The 26,340-nt window shown below is 43.3% G+C and overlaps 1 protein-coding gene across 3 annotated transcripts in view; it reads right to left on the bottom strand.

Annotated features, from left to right (window-relative positions):
* KLHL29 (kelch like family member 29) overlaps positions 1–9,564 on the bottom strand; it is a 402,404-nt gene extending 392,840 nt beyond the window's left edge. For 2 of the 3 annotated variants that reach the window (XM_063330556.1, XM_063330557.1), the window contains exon 1: positions 9,295–9,564. The gene's annotated coding sequence lies outside the window, so the exon portion shown is untranslated. The remainder of the gene's footprint in view (positions 1–9,294) is intronic. The other variant, XM_063330558.1, reaches the window with a different exon arrangement.
* Between the last annotated feature and the right edge of the window lie 16,776 nt (positions 9,565–26,340).

Genomic DNA, 26,340 nt, shown 5'->3' with positions numbered 1-26,340 from the left:
CAGCCCAGGCCACCTTAACTCTGCCAGAGCACTACAGCTGCATGAACTTCTTCGAATAAAGAAGCCAGCATAACACAGGGGTTTGGGGGGTTTTTTTGGTTTAGTTGTATTATTCTTGAAATACAATACTTCAGTAACTTAGCTGTTGCAACCGCAAGATTTGTCTAAGAACAGTTTTTAGAAGGCTTGAAGGATGCCGCTGTGAACTGTTCAAGTGTGATATTGAAACAGTGAATTTAAGGAAAACTTGCTGCAATTTCTCTTTTAGCTAGAGCATCCCCTCCACACGCACAAAAATAGGCTTTCAAAATTCCGATCTGAGACAGAGGAAAAACAAACAAACCAAAATAAAGAGTATTATGGTAGCAAGTGAACTGCAATTCTCCTCTTTGGCTGCATTTCTGTATCCAAGTACCACTTCTAAAGTGTATTTTATGTACTTCAGGCAAGCCTTTTTGTTTTCTTACCTCCTATACCATTTCTAGGCTCTATTTTTTCCTCCTATAAATAACAACTCAAATATCAGCCACAACTTCCCATTGCCATTTAGTTCCCAGAGAGATAAGGTTGTGATGTTGCAGAACTAGAACTGCCCAGAAGTTTAATCATAAAATTACACACTTCTCTTCCAAAAAGAAAAATGTACTAGAAAATAGGCTTTACTTTGGGGATTTGATAATCTTCGAGAACAGGCAGAACATTTATCTAAGATTTTCAGGGTACCAAATGTAACTTCATTTAAGTCCACAAATTTGGGCCAAGGACAAATTTGGCCCATTTTATATAATACAGAACTGTGAGGGGAAAAGATGAAAAAAAGGTATTGAAGCACCGGGACCACAAAACCCAGGGACCAGAGACTATGCCTACTCTTCAACTGGCCACCCCCCTCTTCTGCGGCTGCTGTCATCCACTCAGATTTGCAGACTCTTTCTTTGACCTTCAGACCTTCACAGTTGAATTTCACAAGTGATTTGTTCCTCGGAGTACAAAAACACTGCGCAACATCAGACACATATTGGAACATGTCAGCTCCACAGGTGTTAACTGGATCAGGATTTGGCCCACAGTTCAGCAGCTCTTGTGACAATTCACACATCAGGATCAACCGAGAGGTTCCCCAGAAGGTCCCACAGACACACATCCCACACTCTTAGGTGCTGCAGGCAGCTCTTAATCAAATCTCATTGTATGTGTTTGCAATCTCGAGGCTCAGACTTCAGAAAGCAAAAAGGTGATTTTCCCTTTCAGACTTGTACAGAGAGCTTAATAGAGTGTTGGCAAAAGACAGCAAAAGTCTCACGACTTCTGAATTTGAGATGGGGCATTCAATCCAGCCGGCAGAAAATCCAGACTAGCATCAGGGCAAATGAGATAAGAGTTCGCTCACAAAAGATCAAATCCAACTTTCATTTATGTCTATGCAACATTGATTTCTGTTAACTACATGTGTGTAACCAAGAGCAACATTTGATCTGAAGCCTAGTACCTTGATGTCCAGCTATTGTAAAACAGAAGCAAAAAAGTAGCTACAAACATTTGACTGATGTTGCCTGCAAACAGGGCATTGCCGAAGGCTGTACCAGCAATTCATACTGACAGAAGTAAGATGGGGTACGGCAAATCTCACTATTAGAAGTAATTGTACAAATATTTGGAGTGTTCTTTTGGAAAAAAAAAAAAAAAGATGACATGGGGGAAAAGCAACACAAAGCCACAGACCAAGAAATAAGCTATTACATGCAAATACATGCAAGCTTCTCCCAAGTTAATTCTCCTCTTAATGGAATATTGATTGGTATGCTCAATGTTTAGAAACGTGAAATAATGGGGGAGAGAGAAGGAAGGGATGACACACTCAGAACAGTGAATTTTGTTTAAATAATACATACTTTCCTCATATGATCAGCCAAAAATAGCATAATAAAGAGGGCAGTATAGCTAACATTTTGCCTTGCATTGTATTAGCAAATCTGTCAGAGATGACCTCGAAGTGTTAACCACGCAATTTTTTCCCCCCTTCTCCTAAATAAGCGAAGTACAGCATTTTTCATAACCTCTCACGACACAATATCCTTCCTTACTGTATCTGGTATTTCTCTGCTCCAAATAGGACAGGCTACAGAGTGTCCGTAACAGTATCTAGGCTTTTCAGATGTGATCTTGTGAATTGGGCAGGATGAATGGGGAGCAAACCAGTGTTCGGGAGGAAGCAGAGCTGTCCAGTCATGATGGAGAACATCTGAATAAGCTTTGTGGCATCTACTCCTATCCCCATGTGAAAAGGGAGGATGAGGGGAAAAAAAAAAAAAAAAAAAAAAAAAAAAAAAAAAAGAGCTGCATCTTTGAAACAGTTATGATGTTTTGAGTCTCCCATTTCTTAAACAGAACCCATGAAATATAAACCAATGTCATATAATCAAGAAGCCACCTATTCCTACCTTCCAGAAATCTCTTCCTATTCCAAGGACTGCTACCACCTGGACAATTTTAGAGAGAAGAGCTTCTTCTATCCTTTTCCTTCTGTCATTCACAGTCCTCCTGAGATATCCCTTATAGCCTCCAACACATAGTACTAAAACGAGCCACTCAAAAAAAGGGCAGAAGGGAAAAAAGAAAAAACCCAAACCAGAAGAACCAACTTCCCTTGCCATTAGAGTTCCTGGCCTTGACACTCCAAGCAGCTACAGCATCATGCTCAACAGCTCTGACCCATCCCACTACCAATATATATATTTAGGATATAACTAAGAATATTGGTACCGTCAATGAGCTGTTCCATAGCATATAGGTTGATGCAGTTGAATCAGTTCATACATTTTACATACATATGTATTTTTATGCTCTGCCCCTCATTCCAAAAACATAAGAAACTTCATCCAGAATTAGCAACTTCTCCCCCACACCCGCCTGCCAAACTTTACGAAGGGGTAAGGAGTAAGCTCAAAAAAGGTATCGCATACGTTTAGTTATCCTGTAGAATTTCATATAGTTTCAAAAGCATTTTCCAGACATTTATATACCTGACAACATTTTGTAATATGAAGTGTTCCAATTTGGCGTTTTTCCACTCTTGGCAAGCAAGAGACAATAAAAATCAAGAGAAAGTTAAAAGTTAAGGTTTTTTGAAGTATACAATATGTTAGGAATCATTTAATGAATTCAGGTGTTCAACAAGCTACAAGTCAACCAAAATTTGCAATACATATATATTTCAAAGCACAGGTAAACACAGCTGCATCCACTTTAAAGTTACTCCATGTCGCGAGATTATGATGATGAACTTCCTGAACTCTTTTGCCTCTCTTCTTTTGATCTGGGGTTTACCTGTGGCTGGAAAAACTAACGGCATTTAAATTCTTTTGCCTCTAATTAAGGGAAACAGCATGCCTAAGCCTCAGACCGAGAAGAGAAACTTTTCTTTGAGTAGCTACAGCATGCTGCGCTCTGCAAATCCACCAGCACCGCATTTGCAGACCAAAAAAAAAAAAAAAACCACCCAAAATCCTACAACAAGGTCTGACAAAGCATATCTCAGAGCAGAATTATCTGATTTAAATATTAATTACTCATCAGCATGGACTTTAAAAAGTGTCTGAAGCAAAAGCTCTTAAATCGCACTTTAAATCCAGGATTTCTACTGTCCGCATTGTTACGCGGATCATGGTTATGGGGTGGGGGGTTTGGTGAGGTTTTTTTGTTGTTGTTTTTCAAACGAAAAACAGTGAAAACTGACAATGAATCTCTATCAAGGTTGAAAAAAAAAAAATATCAGAGTTGTATGAATAAAGGCCAGCTTAACAGATTAGGCGCATCTTGAGACCTGCTGCAGGACACCTTTATTGCCTCTGATACCTTTATATGAGCTTGAGAGGTTATTCACAGTATCTCTCAACTATGTTTAAAGTCCAAAACACTCCTACCACGTGCAGGCCTAACAGCTTTTAGTTAAGAGCAACGTTGCAGAAGAATTTTACCAGTGGCGGATTTTTCTTACGAACTGCTGCACTGAATGAGTTCCGGAACATGTCCTTAGAAATAATCTGGTTTTCTCAATCAAATTATGTTTTACCCGTATTTATGTAGAGTTTAGTCCTACAACTGAAGACAAATCCAAGGACTGTACATTCGTGTCTTCCAGTAAGCCAAACCAAACATGAACAGAAGTCATTTAATATCACGTGTCACACGGTATATTGGAACGGATGGCGGGGAATTAAAAAAGAAAAACCACAAAACACTGCAAAAGGAATGTTGAATTAATTTTAAAAGTCTGGGTTTGTCTGTAGTTCGAGCAGACTGCTTCAGTGCATCAGTACTGCTATTGCAAGCCAGCACTATAAGTTACCTGGAGTTTAAGGCTACCAAAAAAAAAAATCTATGTGTTTTCCTGATGTTAGTGCCAATTACAGCAAAACACCCAAACTGATGATATTTGAAAACCTAGACCTAAGCATCACCAATGGGGAAAAAAAAAAAAAAGGCAGCACATAAAAATTAAGGAAAGTGGTCCCATGTTCCAGATATTCTAATCCACAACATAAAATTATTTATGGAAGAGCGTGACTAGGAATTCAGTTGCTGTCATTTATCAGGTGGGCAGGACAGCCCAGAGGTGAGGGGCTGCATGACAAGAGCCCCAGGAAGGCTTCTCGGGGCATCTCCTGGACCACCTCTGCTCAGCTCGGTTTTAACCGTAACAGGTAACCAGCTAATACTCACACCCTGTGAAGCGCGCTGACTTTTAAAAAGCTGACAGTAAGGCGTTCCCATAAGAGATTTCTAATCTATTTCCTTTTAATCTCTTTCTTTATAGCTGAGGAAGAGTTCTTTGTACTTCTGGTAACAAAGGGAGCGTAGAAGTGACAGCAGCATGTCAAAGCTGTTTACGTCTCGTACAGCCTCGCGCTCGGAGTTGCTGTTGGCAGGTTACTTCTTGAGAAGACAGTCTTCAGCCTGCGCGAGGCAGCTCCATCTTCCTACGAGTAACTTCAAAAAGGAGTTAACTGCACACGGGGATGCTAAAACCCTTCCCCGCACAGAGTAAGCCAACACAAAACCGGAAAGGAAATTTTTTTTAAGAAATGTGACAATACAATAAATACAATTAATACAATAGTTTCAGGTAACCACAATTATATTCCAGGCAACGTTATCTACTTTGTATGTTTCTGGGCTTTAGGATATAGCTATTTATACAGTATTTCTTCTGTGGAGAGATGAGTGCATTAAGAAAGTGGTTAGATACTCAAATAAATCACATAATCTACCGATACTGTGTCATATTTAAGGTTATTGAATCAGCACGCTGCAAGGCCAAATATTGCCAAATGGCAGATCTGGAGGGAGAAAAAAAGAAAAAGCTGAAGGACCAAGTAAGTCACTAACACATGCTGAGATTTTAGCTAGCTAAAAGCCTCAATTATGGCGCAAAGAATTAATGATCTGAAAACGCTGTAGCCCTCTGTGGCGCTCTATGAAGTTGATGCTCTGCAAACAGCAGCTCCAGGATCGGGCCCTCGGGTGTGAGGGCTCCCTGGGGCCAGAGCCCACGGCAGCAAATCCAAGTGGATCCAAGTAGCTGGCGGACAAATCACTGCAAGAGCCCTTGTGATACTATGCTCAGCCTAAAGTTAAAGAAAGGATGCTAAAAAAAAAAAAAAAAGACAAAAATATTAATGAGACCCAAAAAACTTAGAAGTGCAGCAAAACCCCTTCCAGATCAGTTTTAAGATTAAAATAAAAAAAAAGCGCACAACAGGGATGTAATGGAAGGGACAGGGGTTGAGACAGGACAGACTGCAGTTTCTCTCTCCATTTAGGAATCTAGGGGTACTTTTCCTCCCCTTAAAGCTGTGTGTGAGGCTCTACAGCACACAGAGGCTCTACACGCAGAAGATGGGGGGGAAAAAAAAAATTAAAATTCTTCCTCTCCCCCTTATCAGTGCAGAAAAAAAAAAATATCAGAAAATCAGGTCCATAGGTTTTCGGAACTAAATTAAAAGGTCAAGAAAACAAGTAGGCATGGACAAGACTGAATTGCAGATGAGTACGGAGAAGCAGAGAAACAGTACTGGGACAAGCGCCAATGACTGGAAATAGTTAAGGCCCCGATTCTGGTGGCCGTTAGCACGTGTGGGACTGGAGCGACTCCAATGGAAACAAGGGATCGCAACCTGGGAGAAGGAGGACACACAGGAGCAAAGCAACATCGCTGGTGAGACGAGCCCAGCAAGCCTGGGGATCACGGATTCTCCTGGCAAACAGGCACTAAAAGTGATAGCACCAGATACAGTGCACAGTAAACCCAAAAATCATATCTAATTTCTAGATCCGTGTTTTCCTCACCCTCCATTGAGAGGATTTCCAGACAACATACACACTATATACTTTTTTTATTATTGTTTGAAGAAGAGCAGCAACCCTGGCAGCACACTAATCTAGGGGAGACAAACAGAGGTGGTTACTTTCTTCCCTCAAGATTTCTGCTTCGGAGAAAAAAAAAAGGAACAGACGAACAAGAAAGGGTTTGCTCCAGCACACCACCACTTTTTGTTTCGTTTCAGCAAGACTTTGACAAAAATCTAATTCACTACGCCGTGTATCTAATATATTGGGTACTTGAAGTATGACCATCACTCATTAGAAATGTAATTAAAAAGTGACAAAACTAGATTCCCCCTCCCCAGCATGCAGATGAAAACCAGTAACCCTGCCTCTATTTGTAACCATGACAACTATAGAATATTTTATTTCAGTAATATAATTCACACCGAACATTTGCTCATAGGTTTTGTTGTTAAGGGAAAGGTTGACACACTGTGCACGCATTTCATGAGCTACCGGCAACGACAAATACAGGAAAGTCGGGCAGTTTTCGAGACCGAGAACCCACTCTGTATTTCATAGTTCATTTAAGACCCTCTACAGGAAGCTAAATGAACATGAGCAAAAAATTCATCCAAATTAAATGTCACTGGTCATTACTTGCAAGACAACTACTTGGAATGACTGGATGTTTTTTGACTTTTATATAAATGGCAATGATACTCTCGTATTTTAGAAGAGGTAGTAACTCAAACCCCAAACTTTAATTTTCAATTAAAATACCATAGGCATTATTTGGCTTCTATTAGGAAATATCAAAATAGATGTTATGAGAAAAGATATTTAGATGAAACGAGGCAATGAAAGACATAGTTTGCATATGCTGGCTAAGTCTTATTCTGGATGGGTCACTAAATTATTTGCATAGCTCCCATATTTCATCTTAAATTGAAGACAACTTCCATAAATACACACAATGAGGACAGCTTATAAGAACAAAAAACCCTGTACTTTATTCAGAGAAGATTAAACAACCTCTTGAGCATAACTAAAGTTTGACGCAGATAAATGTCAGTGTAAAATATGGCTGTACTTTATTTTTCTCCACATGGGGAAAAAAAAGAAAATAAAGCCATTAGCAGTTTAAACCAGAATACAACAATAATACAAGAAAGGCACACTGTTGCTTTGTTTTGGAGGCTAAATAAATAAATAAATAAAAAGAATAAAGCTTGCTGGAACACTATTCCTTCTCTCACGCAGATCATCATATCCATCACGGCGGATTTAAAGTTTCAGCAGATTGCTAATTATAAGAGACAGCAATACTGTTATCTGCAGTCACCTTAAAGCTACAGTAGTTTGGTTTTTAAGTACCTCCAAAGAGACCTCAGAAGAACAGCCTGGCAAATGGGTTTAAATCGGTGGAAGAGACTCACACGTGCCTACGTGTGTATACACACACACACTCGCTCGGTTGTTTTAAAGAATATCAGGAAAAAGAAAGTTTCTTCATTTACGAGATATAACCTCTATATAATCTTCCATTAAAACAAATAATAAGCCTGCAGCAAACAAGCTTGTCTTTTTCCTCCACTGATGGAAAAGTGATTAAATCCCCCTTAATTTAGCTACCGCAACGCTGCATTTTTTTCCTAAACATTTTTCATATACAATAAACAAAAGATAAGCAGCCAACTACATGACCAGGGCTCCATAATTTTTGGTGGTGGTGGGGAGATAACCCTTCTCCAGCAATCTAGGAATATTTTCAGTTTAATAAATGAAGCCAAAGGCGGAGAAGAAGGAAAAAAAAAAAAAAAAGAATCTCGGAGACTATGAGCACACACTATTTATGAAGTGTCTGAAAAACACCACCATCCATCCCCACAACTCCCTCCCTTCAGACCTTTCTCCACCCTCCGGGGAGGCAAAGGAACCTGTACCCAAAAATTCCGGGGACCACAGACCTGCATCCTCGCACGACAAGGACAGCTAGTCACATCCACTCAATGTCACAACAACAACAACAAAAAAGTAGCTTTTCCCTCCCATCCTAAGCAAGACCTTCTGAAAACAGGTACCCAGGGGATGCGCCTCTGTGCTCCGAACGGCGCCAGACAGCACTTCGGCTCGGAGATAAGTTAAAAAGAAAACAAACCGCCCCCTCCCCACCCCCACCCCCCCCCACAAAAAAAAAAAAAGCATCAATAGAAAACCCCCGCAGCAGCCAAACGGAACCTCACACCGGCGAGGAATGTCACCCGGCGTGGCGAAGCACGGCGTGGGAAACGCGTACGGAGCGGCTTTATTTTAAACATATATATGTACACATTTAAGCGATATTGTGCCGACAAGTTCCTCGTACACATCACGCCTGGGGAGGGGGCAAGAAAAAAAAGGGGGGGAATGGGAATGTATTCCAGGCACAGGGAGACGACGGGGCTGGCGGAGGCATTTGGGAAGGGAGGGAAGGAAGGAGGGAGGCTGCCGGGGTGCGCGCCGAGCCCTTCCCCGGCAGTTTCGGGGGTGGGAAAGGAGGGGGGGAATCCACCAGGACAGCCGCCCCCGGGAGGGGTGGGGGTCCAGGGGGACGCAGCCGCCTGCCGGGGGTGATGGGGGGGTAGGGTGGATTTACGCGGCCGACCCCGCTCCGCGGCGCGGGCGGGCGCCTGAAGTTGTGGGTGCGCGGCGGGGGGTGGGGACCCCCCCCCCACGCCAACATTTTTAAAAAAAATCATGGGGGGGTAGGGGGGGTGAATAAGAAAGGAAATCATCATCACGATAACATGACGATGCCCCGCCGGCTCCCCGCACAGCACCCCCCAAGGCGGCAGGAGGCACGCAGGAAGTTTTTAATGCGGGCAGCGAGCGCAGGCGCAGGGCAGCCGCCCGCCCGGCGATGCCCGGCACGGCTGGCGGCGGGGGGGAAGCTCCGCGGGGCGCGCAGCCACCGCGCCCGCTTACCTCCCTCCGCGGGGGCGCAGGCGGCCCTGGGCCGGCAGCGCGGGTGCGCGGCCGCGTCCTCAGGCGGCGGGAGGATGCGCGGCGGCGGCGGCTGGAGGAGGAAGAGGAGGCGGCGGCGGCGGCTTGTGCATCGCAGCCCCCGCCGCTAACGCAGAGCCCCGCTGCGGGAGCCGCGCTGGAGGCCGGGCAGCGTTTGGCGGCGCGGCGGCGGAGGAAGCTGCTGCGGAGCCGCGACCATGCTCCCGTCTGGCCGCCTTCCCCTCACCTACTGCCCGCTTTAGCCGGGGAGGGAGGCGGCCTGGGCGCCGGGGCGAGGGGCGGGACGGGCCAATCGCCGCGGCGGCGGGAGGCGGAGGAGCCCGGCCCGGCCCGCCCCGCTCCGCCCCGCCGCCGCCGCCGCCGCCCCCGCGGGAGGCTGCCCCGGCCCCGCCGCCGCCCGGGCCCCCGCGGAGCTCCCTGCCCCCCCCGCCCCGTTCCTCCGCGGGTGCGGAGCCTCCGCCCCGGTGCCTGCCCGGTGCCTGCCCGGTGTCTCCCCGGAGCCCGCGGGCGTGAGCCGAGCGCTCCCCCTCGGTCGGCGGCGGGGAGGTGGAAGGAGGGGCGGTGGGGTACGGGGAGGGGGGGGGGCGTGTTGGCGAAAAGGTCATCGGTCTCCCAGCTGTCTTCGAAAAGTAGCGTGTAGTTGAAAAGAAATATTACCCCGCTTTATTAAATCATCGCTCTCCGGGGGCGTGATCCAAAGCCTCTTGAAGTCCACGGGAGTCTTTGAATAGGTTGGTACGGTTCTCTCCCTGACACTGCTCTTCTTTTTTTTTTATTATTTTTTTTTTTTCTTCTTTTTTTTTTTTTTAATATCCATCGTGCTTGGAGTCGCCACGGATTTTACGCGTGGAAATCTGCATCTGTCTCTCTCTCCTCTGTATAATCTGTGCGCGCTGCTTTGTAGAGCTCTTTCTGATGTGCACCACAAGCTGCGTGTGCTGTAGTTTTAAACATAGAACACTTTGTCTTTTATATTTCCTGTAAGCATAAAAATAAGCTCAATCAAATTCTTTTCTCCTTACTTTGCTGGTTAAAAATGCGTCGTGGGGAAATAGATGCTCTAACGCATTGAAAAGTGAGGCGGTTGTGCCAAACGACAGCCGAGCAAAGGCAGGGGAAGGCAGGGAATCACACAACCCCCAGAAATAGGCAAATGCACAGTTTTATTGAAAAAGGGCCACACGCTGCCCGGTGCCTGGGAGGAAGCAGGGTGCAGCCTCCAAAAAAGGGCAATTTCATTTTTCTCTCTTCCCAACCTCACAAACAGATGAAAACACATTATTGCAGTGGACTAAAACGTTCCTAAAACCGGCCGTCGTCATTAATATTAGAATGCTTTTAGCAGAATATGGCCTCACTCAGAAACAGGAAGGCTCCATACATTTTTGTCGTAATACAACGTTGGATTAACATTGAAACCTCCAGCCCTGTACATCGCAGTGGAGTGTGAGGGTCATAAGTTCAGAACAGTTTAAATCTGAATTATTTAGCAAGTGCACACATGACACACTCTTCCAATTTCCACGCAGCTTTTTTTTTTCCTTCCCCCCCCCCCGCCCTTAGTTTTCTCCCCTTTAAACGCGAGAGCCCCGTTCGGTGTTATTTGCCCTGGTGCGGTGTTATTTGCCCAGCATATATAGTTGACCCAGAATCCGACAAAGCCGATGAGAAGAAGTCTCAATGGGACTGTTGACCTAACAAGTAGCATGTCAGTCTCCCGATGGCATTTGAATGTTCTCGCAGCAAATGCTTCGAGACAGGAGAGAGCATAAAGCCGAGATTCTTTGGAATCCTTAATTAGACACAGTGATTTTGGAGTACTGGTTTCTGCCGCTATCCTCTAGTGCCTAGTACTTTGTTTTGTGACCTTGAGGTTAAGGATACCAACCAGCCCTGTTTATTTTTAATAAAATCTTACAGTTATATGAGACAGTTCTAGGTTTTATTTATTTTTAGCATAAGTGCTTCCATCTTATCTGCCTCACAGGTTTATAGTAAGGATTTAGCTAATATTTGGACAGCACTTTTAAGCTATGAGGCTCTATAGGTCTATTATACTGGCCATTTTCGGCTTTTTTCATTTTAAGGAAAGTAGTTTCATACCCTTTCACTTCAGGAAGATAGAGTTCAAATCTTGACCTTAGTTTTCCCTTCAAACTTTGTTAAACACCTGATTTACAAATGCTGACATAGGGTCAGATTCTGATTTCACTTACAGGATGAATTTCAAAGAATTTCTTGATCCTCAGTGACTTGACTCTAGATATAAATCAGTTTAACTGAGAATATGAGCCACAATTTTCATGAAGAATAAGCATATGATTACATTAAATACAATATTCTACATTAATTTTATTGCTTTGATTTTCTCATTTTAGTAACTTCACTAATTTAAGAAGGAAGTGCTTAATTTTATTAGTTTTCGTTTACGTTCTGTGTCTGAGGGCAAGGCATCTGCAGGTGAGCTTTGTAGACGGGGGCAGGTGGCTGAAAAATAATTTAGGGAGCATCCTGCTCATGGTTCAGCGGAGTGACAGTGGGCAAGAAGTTGTTTAAAAATTAAGGATAATACCTGCGTCTGGAGAAATTCCTCTGTGCTTGGCACGCTACTCCTGGCTCTGGGAACGACGCACTGCCGCTCGCATCCTTTCTCAGCGTTCGGGAAATCCTGCCCTCTCGATGAGCGCCTGTTTTAGGGGAGGCAAACTTATGCCCACTGAAAATAAAGATCCTTAAAATGCTAATGGAACAAAAGATCTATTTACAGAAAAACAAATATTCTGTGGTGAGGGTTTTATTTGGAGGGGTGAGCGACTTGTTTAATAGAATCTCTCCCAAGGTTGTACTTGACAGGCTGAGGATTGTTTGTGAGAATCCCGATTTTGGATTAGGCAGCCGATAGCCTGCGTGACTTTGGTGGCTGGTAAAGCTTGCTCCACTGAAAGGAGAGATTTCCTCTTTTAGCAATAGATCATTATGTTACAAGGCGTGTATTAGAATGAGAATAATACAACTTCCCCTGTCTTTGCTGATCGTATCAAAACTAATGGCATCTTGAATTGTCAGAGCATCAAGTCCATCTTCTGATAAAATATTAGAAGACACACAGATCTATTCATCTTATTGGAGATTTCATTTTAGTCTGCAAAATATTTGACGGCAATGCCGTCGGATTAGCTGTGGGCAGTTTGCAGGGACCAACGCAGTAATTTGGTACCAGGAATTTGCAAAGGGGGTTGCCATAAATATTTCCCACTCACTTTGTGGTAAACCTTATCTCCTAAGTTTGGACGTGCTTCAGGGAGTTAAATTCTTTTTTATTTGAAAGGTTTTAAAATATAACTCTTTGGATGATTATAGAAAAAATGTTACTTTTTGATGCAGGTTGAGCCGTGTCGAAGGTAATGAAATTTCATTTCCAAAATTGTATGAGATTTTTCCAAGCCAGAGTCAAAGAGGAATGTCTGTTACCCAGACTTTAACTGCGAGGTGGGACTCCCGCTTTCAGCTAGTGAAGATCTCCTTGATTACGTCTTTGCAACTTGGGTACCACTGTCAAGGGTTTCATTTTCTGCTGCCTGAAAATGGTAATAGATGTGGTAGAATATCTAGAAAATCCGGTAATAGATATTTAGTAGATTTCCAGGGTTTAAGGGTTCTGAAAAAGTCAGTGGAGATCAGGAAGATATCTCAGGGTTTTTTTCAATCGTGTATTTTTGTTTATTTGAGGTATAAAGACTGTTCCCTGCTACTTTAGCATTCATCTGTACATATCTGTTACAATTACCCTTAGCATTTAGCAGAAAGTTAATCCCCAAATGAAGCAGGAGGTGACATGTAAAGCAATTTTTAAGTGTGCATCTTGAGTTAATTGCCAAAATATAAATTTAAAACTGCAAACCTGTGGAATCTAGTGAAAAACGTCATTGACTTTTGTGGACACATGTTTAATGAAACTCTTCCTTCCCTAAGCAAACCTTCTGCTTCTTCTGCTGGGTGACCAAATCTGGGAAGGCAAGAGCTGGCAGGTACAAGGTCCTGTCACTGGGAGATGGATGGAAAGGGATCTTCTACTTCGTGCATCCCAAACCACGCACATCTCCACGTCGTTTGCAGGGTAGTGATCAAGGCAGGCAGCTGCCCTTGTGAAATGAATCCATCATCAGACACGAAGAGGAGTGTCGGGTGGTCACTGTTTGGTTGATAACCTATAGAGGGAGTAAAGTTATTTTGCCAAGAGATGAAGAAGATATTAATCTCGTGAATATCGGACCATTCTTCACATATTTTTTTTGCGAGAGGATTATATTCTAACTCCCAGACTTTACATATCCTGGAGTTTCTCGGGCATTTAGCTTTTTACTCTGACCACAGACTGTTTGCAGGTACATGCATGGCAAAGGTTATGAAGTCGTTTGCTTGGAACTGGCAAAATAAAGATTTGTGTGATTTCAGGTGTGTGAGCCGAAACTCGCTTGTCCCTTGACTTGTTGAGGGAATGAGAAGAGCAGTATATTGAGTTGATTTCTCTTAGCCATGACAGAACCATTTGCTGAAACTTCCCCCAGAAGACAGAAGTGGGTTCTGCTGGAGTCAGGATTTTGATTTCTGATGGGCAGTAATAAAAGTAAGATCCATTTCACTATGTTGGCGGAGTCTAGAGCTCCGTCTTGAATTATGTGAAAATCTCTAATGGTTGGGGGAGAGCAGAAAAATCAGGCGTTTTGGGGACTTTTTGGAAGTTTACAAAGATTTTGTTTAACAAGTTCATTTCCAAGTCACCTCTCGTCCCACTCAATCACACGGAGAGGCATTTTCATTGCCATGGAGGTCATTGCATCAGTTGCCTGAGTTTTGTCAAAGTAACTCCACTACACTGGTTTATCAGGGGGGTGTAGGAGGAATTGGACTTTCAGGGTGATTTTGAAGGGAGTTGCATGGTTTGATTTGTTTGTCTAAAATAATAACAATATGTTTCCACCTATTCCTCATAATTATACAGGGAAGACTAAAATACATGCCATTTTGAACTGAAATGTCTGTATTAAATTGGTTTGACTCCTATTTTCTGCCATCTGTGGCATAACTAGAACAGAGAATGAGAACAAAAAATATAAATGACTCAGTCACATTTCCTTTAGGAGACACGTCATGCCCCCCATTCTTGTCAAATAATTCATTTCAGCTCTGAGTGAAACAGTGTTGTGACACCCTGAGCATGGAGAGGAGATGCTGCCATTCTGTCATTTCATAGAGGGACCCAAATTTATGCTATAATATTTTGGTTGAACAGCTACACATCATTTTTTCTGTATATTTAGGTGGCCTCCAAAACAATCTCAGCACAATGCTGGGATGTAATTCAGCTTAATTAAACACTGAATTTTCCTGTAAATGTTAAGTACCTCATAAGCCAGACTGTGGAGGGAGCCAGAATTAGGTTCACAGAGAGGAAACTCAGTCAAGTAGACCAGGCTGCTCAAGGCCCCATCCAGCCTGGCCTTGAACACCTCCAGGGATGGGGCATCCACAACTTCCCTGGGCAACCTGTGCCGGTGTCTCACCACCCTCACAGAAAAGAAGTTCTTCCTAATATCTAAACTAATTCTCCCCTCTTTCCATTTGAAACCATTACCCCTCATCCTATCATTACACGCCCCATCCTTCCTGTAGGCCCCCTTTAGGTACTGGAAGGCTGCTATAAGGTCTCCCCAGAGCCTTCTTTACAATTAAAGTAAAAGTCAGGCTGAAAACGATGGTGATGCTCCCAGTTTTGATTTGGTTTTAATGCTTTGCACAGGCTGACTGTTATAAAAAAACTCTTTTTTAATGGATTCCTTTAGGAATCAAGTTTTGACTAAAGGCCAAATGTTTTTACCACTGATCAAAGAAATGATACAGAATCAGGTTTACACATGGCACAGGTTAACAGTGAGCAAATGGAAGAATAAGTGATAAAGGGGCAAATTATTGTTGCTGAGTGACCTGGAGTGCTTAATGACGAGGTCAAAATAAAAAAGTTTGAATATTAGCTAGGTGCAGGGCAATGTAATAAAGAATGAAGACAAGAGGCTACACAGGGCAGGAGGCTCTCTTTTAGAAAGCAAGGACTTTGAAAAAGATTTAGGATTCTTTTTGGATAAGCACCTCAAAATGAAATCTCACTGTAACTCTGTGGCTAAAAGGCCAATGCAATCCTGAAATGTAAAAAAGAGTAATATCAAGCAGATAAGAGGATTTGATGTTGCCCGCGCGCGCAACGGTGGTAAGGCGACTGTTAGGAGCTGCGTCCAGTTTTGGTGCTCACAGTTCAAAAGCAATGTGGAAATACTAAGGCAAGTTCAAAGGAAAGGTATGAAAAAGGATTCAGAAAACAAGCGTGACAACACGAGGCATAAGCAGCTCAGCTTATTTAGCTCATCAGGGAAGAAGCTGAGAAGTGACTTGGTCACCGCAGGTAGGTACTGACCCACGGAAAAGATATCCAAGGGCGAGTAGCCACTTTATCTACCTGACAAAGGCATTACGGGACCCAGCGGTTGCAAGCTTAACTTAGACAAATCCACCCTTAAAAGAAGACACAGTTTCCTACCCTACAGGGCCCTAAATAATAAAACTGTTTGTCCTGTAAAAGCTGTCACAGGTAGGGATGTTTAAGAGGACGATAAATATGTATTTTTAAATACATGCTTTCATCCGCCTTGTGGAAAAATCTGTACATCTTTCTGTGCATGTGTGAGTGGGAGCTTTGTCAGGAGATTGGTGGCAGTTCCTTGTCTCGCAGTCTGAGAACCTGTTATTCCTCCTGTTATTCAGTCCCTCATGGAGGCTCCGAGGACCGGCACTGCCGGCGTTGCCCTCAACATCCTCGTAACACTTGCAGTTTGGAAAGGGAATAATTATTATCAAATAATCATTCTCTTGTTTCCTGGCTTCGGTGAGGTCTCGCGGACTGTCAGGAGGGATTTATTTTTTCTCTTGGATGAAATTGGCCACATATATCTTGGTTATTTGGGAGTTGTTTCATTTTTCTGCCTTCCCCTGGAGCATCGGAGACGAACGGGTGGCTGGAGGTGAGGCCCTGGATGGCTTTTTGCCAGCGTTCTGCACTGGTGCAAACTCACCCTTCCCCGGTCGTAGGAGCCTGGGTGATGTATTTTCCTTTCATATTTATGGTCACACTAGTTCCCACGGTTAAATTGATTAGGATTTTTGCCTCATGTCAGATTGACAGAGATCTCGAAGGTTACCCAGCTTCTCCGGTACATCAGGCACAATGTGCACACTGGGATCGTCTAGATGGTTCTCATTTAGTCCATTTGTTCTTTTGCAGAGATCTTGGGCGTTAGCGACAGGTTCTTTTCCTTTTATACATAAATCTACTCTCCCAAGGACTGAACTGCTGTGATTTAATTTTGGGGTTTAAAATAGGGATAAAACATATTGCTTTGAGATATATAGGAGATCAGGCTCTCAGCTCTGTTTTTAAATTCTGTGAAACTTTCTATAAATGGTTTCTATAGTCAATAAGGATATGATTAACAATATCGTGATGAATATTCTGCACAAAATTTTGGCTTTTGGAAATTCAGAGGCTTTTGTCTCCAAAAGGAGGGATGCGGTGATCTATCTGCTTTCTTTCATTGAACAGTCTATAGAATTTCCCCTGGTAATTCTTGCGTGGAGCGTAAATCTTACGGATGGGCTAATGAGAACATTTACAAACAAACACATGCAAACACCCAAATCTTGCTTCTCTTATAGCATTTCCTGGAGAACGTATTGCATTCCTTTCTCAGTTATTTGAAGTAATAATTAGCCAGGTTGATTTTCATAATGTTCTCTAGGTCTAATCACAGCCCCGTGAGCAGAGACTAAAATCCCGGCACTGGCCGAGCTGCGTGAGGGTTTGGTTATGAATAACTGTATTCAGTTATAGCCCTTGTGCAGAGCACGGGTTAGTAAGCTGCGGTATGTACACAGCTACACGCATGTAAATAGTGAGAATGGTGCCGGGGAAGTAGAATTCCTCAGTATTTAGGAGAGAAAAACATATTTTTATTTTTTTTCCCTGCCCATCCCTTTTGAAGCTTTGTTTCACAGTAGCCAGAGGCAGAAAAAAACACATTATATGAGTAAATTGGCTGGAGAATGTAACCAGGGCCCCAGTAAACACTAAGAACGAAAACCCATACAAGTGTGTATTCAAGCAAGCGTGCGCAAAGATGGTGTTTTCTGCAAGCGCTCTCTTGAAGGTAAAAGCTGTTCTGTAACTAAATAACTGGGAAGAAGTCGGGGTTTGACTGAACTGCCTTGTGTTTAGATTTTCACCGAGGTTCCCTGATTTCCCCGTTTCGTTCCCCTTCCTCTCTGCCCCAGCTTTATTTGTGTGGTGGTACCCGATACTCTGAATAATTCAGCTGAAATCTGAGATCCCTGATGACCAACACCAATTTTCAAACGATCAGACACAGACTGTATGATTTTGGAGTAACAGAGGTGGGATATTTTAAATTTTATTCTGTCGAGGAATGATTAGGACATTAATTTGGGTGGTATTGGTACATCTTCCCTGTGCTAATGGGAGGATGGACCCCCTTTCATGTTTAATCTAAAGAGGGATTGGTGACTGGCGAGGTTGTTCTCACATAGGGATGTCTGCCACCAAAATAAATGATGAGCTCAGTGAGTGAAAATGTTGAGGCTGCACTCTCTAAATGTGGATTCCTTCTGTGCCGAAGGCAGTGAAAGCCCTTAGGTGGCGGCGCTGTAGATTTTTCTCATTGTGGGCAAAAATGAGGGTGTTTTTTCCTTATTTGTTAGCTCAAGGCTTCTTTCTTGAAGTTGCTACCGGTTGTTGATGTTGATTTCACGTTTCATAAACAGCCAAGTCATGTTCAAGAAGCAGAAAACTGACCTCAGAGATGACATAACCACTGGAGGCGGAGGAAAACGGCAGCATCGCCGCTGCCTGACGCTGAAAGAAAAGGGCACCTTGCCTCCCAGTTTGCCGGCAACTTTTACTTGACGTGTGAGTTTAGTACTTCAGTGTTAGAAGAACAGTAAAGTACCTTTGAATTAGAACAGACTAGAAAAGTTGCCTAATGTGCTTTTTTTTTTTTTTTTTTTTAATTCTATTACTTTTAACCCACCACTGCAAAATTCCTCCTACCTGTAACGAGTAATTTAATTTGGAAAGGCAAATAAGAGCTCATTAGCTGATGCGCTGCTACAAAGTAAGTGAGCAGATTTTATGCCTAGGGACAGACTTTTACAACCGTTTTGAAATGGCACAATACCGATGCAATAAATCCCGTAGCCTTTTCAGAGAGGAAGAGGAGAATACTCTCCTTCCATCACTTGGATGCAAGCTTTCTTCATCTGAAAACCCTTTATATTTGAATATTGGGGAAATAGATGTATTCCAGGAGATCGCACACAAATAAGTTAAGTGTTCCCAAAAACTTGTCTTATCTGTTGTGTTTTCCGTTCCGTTCCCTGTGGATCGTGGCTGGACAGAATTGCTGTATCTGAGACTTCTCCATCACACTCCTCAAAGAGGAGGCAGTAATATTTCTGCAAAGTGTATTTCTTTGTATATCTTGCTATGCCTGGGTATTTTGGGAGACGTTAAGTTTCCTTCTGTCTCAAAAAGCTCGTTTGTTACTAGTCTCACTGTTTTAGCCACAGTGTTTAATATAGAACTGTCTTTTTACTTCTCTTTTAATATGTGATATTCTACAAGGACTTTGCCTTTTATGTTACTTATCTTAATGATTTTCAGGAGTCGTCTTCATGATTTTTGTGAACACCCACCTTAGTTTCTGGCAATGCGTGCATGCAGATGTAAAGCCCAGGCAGAAAACCCTCCTCATCAATTGGTAACCACAGTTCAGGGCTTTTAGTATTTTGCAGCATCAGGCTTGTATATAATATAGCTAAAAAATTTCAGTGCTCAAAGGACAGATCTGGAAGGTATTCAGAGGCTCGGAAATCTTATTAGTGTCTTTTAAAAGTTGCCTTTAATTTACGTTTTCATTTAGTAAAACGCATAAAATATTCAAACTACAGTGAGCTATCACTCGTTGGCGGTGGCTGAAATTCTTGCAGTTTCCACCTTCAGCGGTTGTTTTATGGTTACCCCAGAACCACGTGAGCGAAGCAGATTTATGAGTTGTGAAACAAATATTAGCATGGAGCACATCAGTCACTTGGTGCAGCCTGGAACATGTTTTCTGCCAGTTGGGAAACCAGACAGGTATCATTGTGGGGGTGACTCTGCTCACAGGTGTCGTCCCTTTGGCTTGAATGGAGACTTTTGTATGTGAGCAGGTGTTTGCTGGCTGGAGCCCAGAGAGGGACCTCTGGGAACCCTTTATTTCATGTAATACTGTGTTTGGAGGCTTGCAGACCCTCACTCAGCGTTAAGAAATAACCATAATAACCTCTCATATTCCTGGAAACGGAGCGTGTTTGGCTGCTCTGTCAGACATCATGATTGGCAGGGTTTCCAGGCGTGTGACAGCATCACCTCTGGACTTGGGGCCAGCACAGGCAAATAGCAGGCGCGGGCTTCAAAACAGCCCCAGGCAGTTGTTCTGCTCACCATTTGTGCTGGAAAACTTCTCCATACAGGACATTCACAAAACTGAGCGCTCTGAATGCCAACAGGTTATGTAGGTTCAGAAAGGGCTTGGATGAATTCCCGAAGGAAAAACATCTACGGAGAGCTGCTAAACACAGAGGCACTGGTGCCGGCTTAAGAAATCCCTTTGCTGTAATTAGGTGGAGTGGGGGAATGTGTGCTAGCGAGGTATCACCACGTAACCTCTCTGTTTTATGTTCTTCCCTAGATATCCTCCCTTAGCTCCTGCCGGGTAGAGTACAGATGGACTTCTGGTCTTAGATGGTAATCATAGACCTGGGAAAAGCTTTCGGTGGTTAGATTCTTCTGGGGGAAAATGCAGCTCTCCAACCAACTTGTGGATGCCTCATCCCTGGAAGGGTTCAAGGCCAGGCTGGATGGGGCTTTGAGCAGCCTGGTCTAGTGGGAGGTGTCCCTGCCCAGGGCAGGGGGGTTGGAACTGGATGATCTTTAAGGTCCTGTCCAACCCAAACCATTCTGCGATTCTATAACCTTTCCGCCAGCACCCCGCAAGGACATTGCAGGTGGTCCAGAGGTGCAGGCGAGACAGCAGGTCTGCACTGCAGGCAGGTGGGATGCAGACACTGCAGCAAGAGACGCTGGGGAGTGAGGGCTATTCCTAGCTGGAATGCTTGGCAGCTCTACAAAAAGCAGTTCCATGGAGACTTGTTTTTCTCGGCAAAGACTACCACTACCCCGAAACACGTCTCATTAACTCTTGGCAGGAGACGTGGCCCCTCCAGAAAGAGGGTCTTCTAGATCCCCTCTTGCACAAGCTGTGACTTTTCTAGAGATTTTGAAGCATGAGAAACTGAGGCTTAATTCCGTCTATAAAAGATTGTCAAACCTTATTCCAGAAAAACCAATGGGAAAATTGTTGAGTCTTAGCCTTACTTTAAGGTCAAACCTTCACTGTACTTTGTTTTAACTATGGAGAAAAAATTCCTCCAGTGTATTTCCCTTCCTGTAGGAAACTCAGCATATGAATAACGTGCCTAAATTACGGTGGAAATGCAGCTAGGGACATACTAGAATAACTGCTTTGAATGTGATTTGATTGGAGATACACAGCGATTCCAGCTTAAAAAGACAACTTTAGCACACTTGGCAAAGAAAAAAAGAAAATCACCTACTTTTATATTTGTTCTGTGTCAAAATTTTATTTCCATTCTTTTTGGCTCCTCCAAGGCTTCTTCCCTTGCACCTTTGCACCACGCGATTCCCAAATAATCCCCAGCACTTTCAAAAACTGTTTAAAAACTGGAATCCTCAACTCGCTATTGAATTGTGGACTCACAATTTGAGGCCGAATCTGCAGGCCTTAACAGAGATAAAATTCGTATTGACCCGAGGCTCTTTGATGGCACATGGCAAATGTCACCTGAGTTATTAACAGCCAAACAGAATAATGGGCTCCCGTTAGTATTTGAGGAAGCCTTTACCAATGAATTGGAGGAGATTTCTTCCTAATCCCAGATGCCGATTAGTTTATATTCCGATCCACAGAGTTTGCTAACCTTTATGATCTTTATAGTAGCTGGAATGAGTGCAGAAGGTGTTATTCAGCTTGTAAATGGCTAGTCTTTTTAGAAATTTAAGATTAGCAATGTACATTAAGAATTTTGAATTTAAATGTAATCCTCCGTTCACTCACCAGTGCAGACTGTTTCGGGATACTTGTTACTACGCTGAAAACGTTTTTCGACTCTTTCTTGCAAATGGCATTTATATTTCCTATTCCTGTGCACCAACGACTGTTCTAAAGAGTAATATCTTGTTAGGCACTAGGGATAAAAACTAATCCTTGCATCCTGGGGAGCTGTGGCTCCGTCGTGTCAGAAACCCTCAGCCAGAAACACGCACGTGCTTCACTTGACTTCCAGGAGTAATCCCTTGGTCTTCAGCCTCTCTTGTGAAGTTTAGGCTCACGGGTTAGTGCATCCAGGGCTGGAGTCCCAAAATTAATCGCTTCCAGCCTCTGCGTTTCTCAGGGTAGCAGCGCTGATAAAGGCAAGGTGGTAACGGTGATGCTCTCTTGGACATGAAGGAGAGGGAAGAAGAAACATTTTGACATTAGGGTCAGTGAAAACTACTGTGTTATCTTGTCCTTGTGATTCACATTCATTATTTATCACGGCTTCAAATCAGACAGGCTCATCATTGGTTTTCCTTTTATCACAGCCCTTCCCTCCCTGGCTGGTGTCAGGGGCTGCTGTCCTGCCAACTGCTTGAGCTGCAGCACAGTTGTTCACCCAAACCTTTGGGATTTTTTTCCGGCTGGTGTCAAGCTGGATACATTTCCATACAATGGGGGTGTTCCCCTCTAGGAAAAAAAGAAAAAAAAAAATCCTACATTAAATGATGCCAAATCCTAAATGCCCAGTGTGCTTTCTGCCAGCTTGCGGTGATATTTTGATAGACACCGAGAAAAATGTTTTTCAAACCAGTGCCTTTCAGTGCAGAGTATTCCGATGGTGACTTGGCGCCACCCGTGCCCACACGAGAGGACAGTGAGAAGGTCGGCTCTGAAATGTGTGATTGATTCGAGTGCAGACAGCCAATGCCGCAGACCTGTACAGGGTCCCTGAGCCCTAAGGGACTTCTGAGGCCGGGCGGTGGGACGGTGGTTGCACAGGAGCAACTTCATGTGTGTCCTGGGTGCGTGAGTGTCTCCACGCAGCCCCCGCGGTCCCGGCAGCATCCCACGCACCGGGGCTGTCTGTGAGGGAGGGGGCGGCAGCAGGAGCCTGCGAGTTCTCTGCTTGTACGGAATAAAAAAGACGTATCTCCCCTTAGAGCAGCTTTATGAACCAGCCTGTCCACCCCTGTAATACTCTAATTACTCTTCAGTAACTAGATCGATCGCTGCTCTTCATGACCAGTCTCCGTGCCCCTAGAACACCGGGGTGGTGCAGTTGTAGGATGGCAAAACATCTGCCTGGCATTCTAATGCAATGCACGTGAATTGCTTAGAGACGCGTCCTGCTTTGTCTTTTACCGATATGAATGACCTTTATTTTTAAGGAAGGAGGCACTTCTGCTAACGACATGTCAGGATTTTTAGCAGAAGCCCGCAGCGCCCGTGTCGGGGTGCCCTGGAAGGATGCTGTCCCGCCTGTGCTTCCCAGGGACAGACCCGGCGTGTCACCCACATCCTTCATCTGCAGAACCCTGCGGAGGATGGGAATTCCTCTCGTGGAGCCACTCGGTGAGCAGGTCAGCAGGGGTCCCTTAGGTAAATGACATGTTTGCAGTCAGTTATACGTATTGTACGATTGCATCTGATATATAGAGTATTTTCCCCACCATTCTCCTTTGAACCCACCACGCACACGACCCTACCAAGTAAGACTTGCTCTTAGTCTGAACAGCAGGACGTGAAATGCTTTTGTGATCTCCTTTCCATAACAGACAAATGCCCTGCGTAGTTTCAGCAGCTTGTGATTCCTTCAAAGTAGTCTACTGGGGGAAAAAAAAAAGAAAGACCTGCTGGAGATACTGAATTAGAAAATATTTTAAAACCAGAGAATTAATTAAAATGAGCGTTTGGAAAAATTAGAGGTGTCTGGATGCTTTCAAGCTTTTTCTGTTGGATTCCCAAGAGTCCAGAGGGAATAATTTGGTAGAAAATCATATTCACTAAACGATAACTAAATGTTGGGTCACTACATTCAAGGAAAGCCAGATGCAATTCGAACCGAAGAGTGGCCTGATCCAAATTACCTGACTAACCTGGCCTACCTCAGTGGTACCGCTGCTTTCAATAAAAGTTTTGACTGCTGGGAAATTCTCTTAGGTGCAAATATTTTTTTTTGAGTAAGAATAATAGCGGAAGGGTTTCAAAGTTATGCAAGTATTGAAGTTTCTAATTAAATAATTCATATCTAAGTCAAAGAGGAAAAATCCAATAACTGTAATGGTATATAAAGCTGCTGAAAGGTGTTTTAAATATACGCATCTATAAAGCTTCATAGCTGGATTTCTAGCCCAGCCTTCTTCTGTACTCTAATAAATCCTTCTCTTTCTTATATGTGTTATCCCATCTTATGTCTGTCACAGAGCACTGGGCTGAGAGGCAGACGCTGGGATCCTCCCTATAGACACAGGCAATAAAAGCACTAATATCCAGTCTTTTTTTGGTGGCTTTATTTTTTTTAGGCTACAAAGTCCCAGAAATGTGGAGCTGGAGGTCTGGTGCCTGAGGAGTAAGTGGGCAGAAAGAATGTGTATGCCTCCAAAGACTCTATATTTTAAAATACTTTCCTGGCTGTATTGGTAGTTTAGCGTTTCAACTGGTCACATATTTGTTATGCAAAACAATTTTTGACAGAAAAAGTACTTTTTGAAATAAATGGGAAAGTGTCTGCTTTTATCAAAAACCTTTTTTGGGTTTTTTTTGGCATTGACTGACTTGGAAAATTTTCCAGTCCCTTTCCTTTAGAAGACGGTTATGATGAAGACTATATAAAAATCGAAAGTATATACTAAAAGACAGAGGTTTTCTTTTCCTTTGGTATTTCTCGTCTACTGCAATATATGGGATATCTCGATTCCTTTGAAGTCAATGGGAGCCTTTTCATTGATTTTAATGGCAGCTGGATCAGACCTTTAGTGGAAAGCACTGTACAAAGGCGCCGTGCTAACTTCAGACTAGAAACAAATCCTTTTAGGCGAGTAGCACCTAATGGCAGCCCGGGCTTTGCTGCGGGAGGATGATGCCTGGTGCGGCACTATTCGTTTCCCGTTTTGGTGCTGGGCTATACGTAACCACCCTTTTGCTGCCTAGACCCTGCTTATTTGGGATAGAAGATAGAAAAGGCTATTTTTCAGAGCGACTTGAGAGCGAGTGGCGAAATAAAGTAGATGCGGGAGACGAGTAGGGTTACGGTGAGGGCGGCTGTATGGGGAGAGGCTGCCTATAATTGAGAAAGCTTTGCCACATTTGATTCTGGGAAGGGTGTTCTTTCAATGTGCTGTGTTTTGATAAGCGGTATGAGAATTTTTAAAGTCAATAACTTGGTTTATAAACTTCAGCTCAGCTGGACTTAATCCTGCAGCTAGCAAATCCACAGACCAAGTAGCCCAGCTGTGTCCTCATTTGTTAAGATCTTAAACCCAAGAAGATGTCTGGGATGCTGAATTTTATTTTATTTTTTTTTTCTTGCACATTTATAAAAAGCCTAATAAAGGCAGATAGGAATAAGGTGTGCTCTTTCAGTAGTGAAAACAGGGAGAGGAAAGAGACGCATTTAAATTATCTTTGGGCTGGTCCAAATTTGGGACCTGTGTCTGTAAACCTTATCTCTGCCTCAGGGAAAATACTTACAGCAATCAGGCTGATTCAAGGAAGCACACAAGCACATGCCTAAGGCTTCTTGTCTTAGGTATATTTTCCTAAACAGGGGTACTTTACTGATTTGAAGCCTGTGCCACGCCGTCGTATTTTGTAGAGTGAGAGCCTCACCCTGCCGCTCCCGAGCAAAATCTTTGGGGATAAATCCCAGGGCTCTGGTGGTTCCCTGTTAAATGAAACCGCAAATTTGAGCGTGCACACAGCCCATACCAGGGCTGGGGCTGTAATGAAGAAAGCTTTCTCCTTGCAGGAGTGAAAAATTATCAATGATTTAAAATACTTTATATTACTGCCTATACTGTTAATAAATATTATAGATTATTTTATACATTATATTAATAAACACACTGCTCACTAAATAAACAGCCTCAACCTGGGCCTGTTTAAGAAAGTCATATATAGCACAGCTGCAACTTCTTTTAAAAAGCCATCCGTTATTTGTAACACCTTTTAAAACTGTTTATTGCTTTATATTTAGCAATTGCTGGTATTTCCTTCTCTCCTTCTGTTTCCAGCTGAGCTTGATTTTAATGTGGCTTTTTTTGTTTACTTCAGCACAGATGGCGGGATGTATAAGGAGAGCTTATATATAGAGCCTACTCTTGTTCCCAGTGAAATCCGTATGAATTTTGGCCACTGACTACAATGAGTGCAGAAGCGAGCCTGGCATCGGTGATTGCAGTGTTGGATTGTTTTGCTTGTAAGGGGGAGACCGAATGCAGATATTTATGATTACAGAGAACATAAATAAAACTGGAGCAGCCATTTCTTTTTTTTTTTTCCCCCCTCTGTTTTCCCAAGGGGAAGAGAAAAATAAGTGTGCTTCATTGAAGTAGGTTGCGTATAAATTTTAAGTTAATAGAAGGAAATATTTCCTCACACTGCGCTGTAGACAGGCTGTTAAGATCACGGCTGCTGTGGGTCATAGACCCAAAGTAGTTTTCAGAAGTATTCAGTAATTTGGGGGCTCGTGGTCACAAACAGTCAGCTCTCAGACAGAGGAGCACTG

Source organism: Chroicocephalus ridibundus, chromosome 3 (genome assembly GCF_963924245.1).
Source record: "Chroicocephalus ridibundus chromosome 3, bChrRid1.1, whole genome shotgun sequence".
NCBI classification, from domain to species: domain Eukaryota; kingdom Metazoa; phylum Chordata; class Aves; order Charadriiformes; family Laridae; genus Chroicocephalus; species Chroicocephalus ridibundus.
This window is presented reverse-complemented; position numbering and strand designations above follow the sequence as displayed.